General features: G+C 39.1%; 1 non-coding gene across 1 annotated transcript; it reads left to right on the top strand.

The window, feature by feature from the left end:
• Positions 1 to 386: 386 nt before the first annotated feature.
• trnap-ugg (transfer RNA proline (anticodon UGG)) lies at positions 387 to 458 on the top strand. Its single transcript has one exon. It is a non-coding gene; the product is annotated as a tRNA-Pro (tRNA).
• The last annotated feature ends 4514 nt before the right edge of the window (positions 459 to 4972 follow it).

Genomic DNA, 4972 nt, shown 5'->3' with positions numbered 1-4972 from the left:
GTGTGTGTGTGTGTGTGTGTGTGTGTGTGAGAGTAAGAGAGAGACAGAGAGAGAGAGAGAGAGAGAGAGAAAGAGAGAGAGGGGGCGGCTGACTGTCAAAAAAAAAAATCTCCAATGGCAGAGATGCAACGCGAGTCACATTTAAACCAAGCAGCATGTCTGAAACCCACGTTCACCAGAAATCTACTGGTTTCTAAGTCTGTAAGTACTACAAACCGAAGTTAAAAACAAACCTGAAGCTGAAGAAACCTATAGTCAGAAAGCTCAATCTAGCAGTGGAGCCATAAAAACACTACATGCCAAACAAAGTACTTAACAATTGCCTTTCGAGTCACTGACTGATCACATTTACTTGATGGAAAATTTCTATTGTGATGTTTCTACGTGGCTCGTTGGTCTAGGGGTATGATTCTCGCTTTGGGTGCGAGAGGTCCCGGGTTCAACTCCCGGACGAGCCCTGAAGGCAGAAACTGTTACAACATTAATCTGAAATTTAAAATCCAGGTGAATGTTAATTTAACCCACATTAGGAGCAAGCAAAATTGCATTAGAGCTTGTTGGCAATTTTCCATATCTTCAACTTCATACGACAGAAAAAGCTAGGAAAAAATATGAGGAACAAACAAGCAGGACATGACTCTCCTTGTTCATTTGAAAAAGGAGAATCATGCCTGTCAGAGATTTTTATTTTATTTTCTAATTTATTCAATCTATTTGATCCGTAGAACACAGTCCCCCCCGCCTCTGATCAACCCATATCAATTGCATGCTTAAAATAACATACCGGTTAAAGCCCCGCCCATTTCAAGACAACCCGACCCACTTCCGGATTAAATCCTGTCCACTCCCAGTCCGAGCACAGATACAGATACAGATTGTAGGCTCGTTCGAGGTGAACTGCGCCTCGCCTGTAAAGTGGACGAGAGCAGGCGGCAGCAGGGGGGGGGGGGGGGGGGGGTGACAAAAAGCTGCGGTAAAGTCAGACAGTTTCCAGCCGATTCCAGCCGCCTTCAGGATGGACAGGAAGTGACAAAAACACTGTGGTGCGATTCCGATTTAATAAAATATAATCAGATCCACATATCAGCTTTTACACAGTCTCCAGTTGTTTTGATTATGACAGAGTAGCTCTCAGAATGCTCTACATGTGATCTGTTGCTGATTTTAATTAACAACACACTGTAGATGATCAGTGATCTGATCAGATTTAGTCTCTCTGACTTCTAAACGTCTCTATCAGCCACACAACATGTGTTCTGTACAGAATAAGTCTTTAAATCAGACAAAAACAATAAAAAGTTATATAAAACGTCATCATGTTGTAAACCAATCAGGTGTTAAATCAGCTGAGAAGCCGGTGTTTCCCAGCATGCTCTGGGTCAGCCTGGGTCCGCCTGGCTCTTGCAGTCGGTGTAAAGCAACTGCGCCGCCTGCGTCTCAGAACTGCGGCCGCCTTGCCCACATGTGCATGACGTCAGAGCAAGTCGGGATCAAGTCGGACACAAATCTTGGGGATACACACTTTGCGTTCAGTCTCGTGATCACCATAAAAATTAAGTATCACTGAAATTTGAACTTGTGTTGCTGCAGTCAGAGTATACAGTGCTCATCCTGAATGGGCCAGTATAGCGCATCAGAATTGCTTGTTGAAAGGTTTATTAGCTTTGGAACCCCCCTTTCCCCACAGCTTTCAACTGTCAGATATGGGTGGTGGAGTGGGCTCTGTGTCCAAACCTTTCTGTTTAAAAAAACAACTAAAGAAGTCTCTTTGATGAGAGACAAAACTTCTGCGGAGGACCTTTTACCAAGTCCAGTTGCCCTTGGCCTAGTTGTGAACTTTAGGGGTAATAGCATGGATCAGGAACCAAAACGGACACATCTGGACTCAATGTGGGCATTGTACGGCAATATTTGACACGTTTAGACCATGAAGACAGTTATCAGTTTATTTCCCATCTGGCAGGTAAATTTGTTGACTCAGTTGGACATTTTGAAGATAATTGCACAATGTTGACCCAAGTGTCAATCTATTTCCCATCTGGCAGGGACATTTATGGATTCAGGTGGACATTGTGGACAGAAACATTGGTAGATCTTGATTCCCACCATAGGATTTGGCCTGTATTGCACATTGCCTTTACATCCCACGCAATGTATTATCGTTGTCAAGCACATTGCCACCCTGGTGACTTTCTTCCATGTCTCCATGTCTCCATATATTTGGGCTACAGTTGAGAAACCTTCCCTTGTTAACTATGACATGGATGACTGAGAACCTACTATATCATGACATGTTTAATTTACTATATTATAATTTTTCAGACAGGTCCTACTGAACAGCTATAGTATCAGTCAGGATGGCCGAGCGGTCCAAGGTGCTGCGTTCAGGTCGCAGTCTCCCCTGGAGGCGTGGGTTCAAATCCCACTTTTGTTTTCATTTGGAACTAATGTCTGAGATTGATATTGGGAATAAAGAACTTAATAAAGTTGAGTAGTAAAATTTTAATATTCCTTTTTTAAGATGTTTCTAATGGCAAAATCGTTACATAATTCATAAAAAACCTTTGAAGGTTCAGTGACTGAGTTCCAGATATCAGCTACTGGTTTCTGGTGTAAATGATCAACAGGAACTACAAGCAGAGCTGCACACAAGTTTTGTCAGGTTTGTCCTCTAATTTTTATTTTTTGTTTTGCCTAAAATTGATCAACTTAAAGATTTTTAATCTAATAAATTAGTACAATTTAATATTCCCCTTTAAAGATGGTTCTAATGGCAAAATTGTTAAATAATTCATTAAAAAAACCTTTGAAGGTTCAGTGACGGAGTTCCAGCTGTCAGCTGCTGGTGTGAATGCGCTATCTGGTGGTGATAAACAGGAACTACAAGCAGAACTGTAGACACATTTCCATTTTATTCCACTAATTTTAATATTTTTAAATAGTAGTAAAAGTTTAATATTCCCCTTTTTAGATGTTGTTAATGGAAAAATCATTAAATAATTCATAAAATAAAACCTTCTGGTGGTGATCAGCAGGAACTACAAGCAGAGCTGCACAAGTTTTGTCAGGTTTGTCCTCTAATTTTTATTTTTTGTTTCGCCTAAAAGTGATCTATTTAAAGATTTTTAAATTAATAAAGTAGTAAAAGTTTAATATTCCTCTTTAAAGATATTTTTCAAGGTAAAATCATTAACTAATTCATAAAAAAACCTTTGAAGGTTCGGTGACTGAGTTCCAGCTGTCAGCTGCTGGTTTCTGGTGTAAATGCGACCTCTGGTGGTGATAAACAGGAACTACAAGCAGAGCTGTACACAAGTTTTGTCAGGTTTGTCCTCTCATTTTTATTTTTTATTTTGCCTAAAATTGATCAACTTAAAGATTTTTAATCTAATAAATTATTATAATTTTAATATTCCATTTTTAAGATGTTTCTAATGGCAAAATTGTTAAATAATTCATAAAAAAAACAACTTTGAAGGTTCAGTGACTGAGTTCCAGCTGTCAGCTGCTGGTGTAAATGCGTCCTCTGGTGGTGATAAATAGAAACTACAAGCAGAACTGCAGACACATTTATTTAGCCTAAAATTGATATGACATGCAGAATCTCAGATTATGGAAAACAACTAAATAAGTTACCATAGTTATGCAATTGAAAGTCAGCGCTCAGCTTCAAACAACAATGTTAAAATCAACCAGAAATCTTGGTGTAGTCATGGACTCTGACCTGAATTTTAACAGCCACAATAAGACAATTAAAAAGTCAGCCTATTATCACCTTAAGAATATATCAAAGGTTAAAGGACTTTTATTTGAGTAAAGAAGTTCAATCAGTACTTCCACTTTTACCAGAGTATTTTTTAACACAAGTATCTGTACTTTTACTTTAGTACAGGAAGTGAGTACTTTTGCCACTTTTTGCCAGCACCATGTCTGAACAAACCCCACGTTTACCAGAAATCTACTGGTTACTGTGTAAGTACTTCAAACCGAAGTTAAAAACAAACCTGAAGCGGAAGAAACCCTAAATGTTAACGGAAACGTGAACCTGAGGGACTGAGGGAGAGGGAGAGAGAGTATTACTCGATCTCAGTGCTGCATTTGACAGGATCAACCATGACATATTACTAGACCGATTGAAAAACTGGGTTGGCATTGCTGGCTCAGTACTAAACTGGTTTGAATCCGAATTAAAGAATAGGGACTACTTTGTGTTTATAGGTAATTACTCATCTGAGCATACAAATATGACATGCTGAGGCTCAGATTATGGAAAACAACAAAATAAATTACCATAGTTATGCAATTGAAAGTCAGCGCTCAGCTTCAAACAACAATGTTAAAATCAACCAGAAACTTCCTGGTGTAGTCATGGACTCAGACCTGAATTTTAACAGCCACAATAAGACAATTAAAAAGTCAGCCTATCATCACCTTAATAATATATCAAAGGTTAAAGGACCTTTGTCTCAGCAGGATTTGGAAAAACTGGTCCATGCTTTCATCTTCAGTAGACTTGACTGTGACTGTGTCTTTACAGGTCTCCCTAAGAAATCAATCAGACAGCTGCTGTTTGAGACTTCACTAAGTGGATCACATCACTCCAGTTCTGAAGTCTTTACACTGGTTTCCTGTGCCTCAAAGACTTGATTTCAAAATACTTTTAATAGTTTATAAATCACAAAATGTTTTAGGTCATGATTACCTTTCTGATCTGCTACTACACTATGACCCCCTATGACCTCCTAGATCACTATCAATGGTGTTGTTCTACAGCTGACCCTGTGTCCTGAAAAGATATGATAGGAAAATTTGCCTACTTTATTTACAGTCGAGAGTCATCATGAATTTGTTTTAAATCATGCAAAACACCTGCTGCTTCCACCTGTCACTCTGACACATGGAAACCCAAACATGCAAAAGCATTGTTGTATTTGGACCTAGACCCAGTGAACAGCAGTCTGTTTGTTAGGAG

Source organism: Etheostoma spectabile, unplaced genomic scaffold (genome assembly GCF_008692095.1).
Source record: "Etheostoma spectabile isolate EspeVRDwgs_2016 unplaced genomic scaffold, UIUC_Espe_1.0 scaffold00000894, whole genome shotgun sequence".
NCBI classification, from domain to species: Eukaryota; Metazoa; Chordata; class Actinopteri; order Perciformes; family Percidae; genus Etheostoma; species Etheostoma spectabile.
This window is presented reverse-complemented; position numbering and strand designations above follow the sequence as displayed.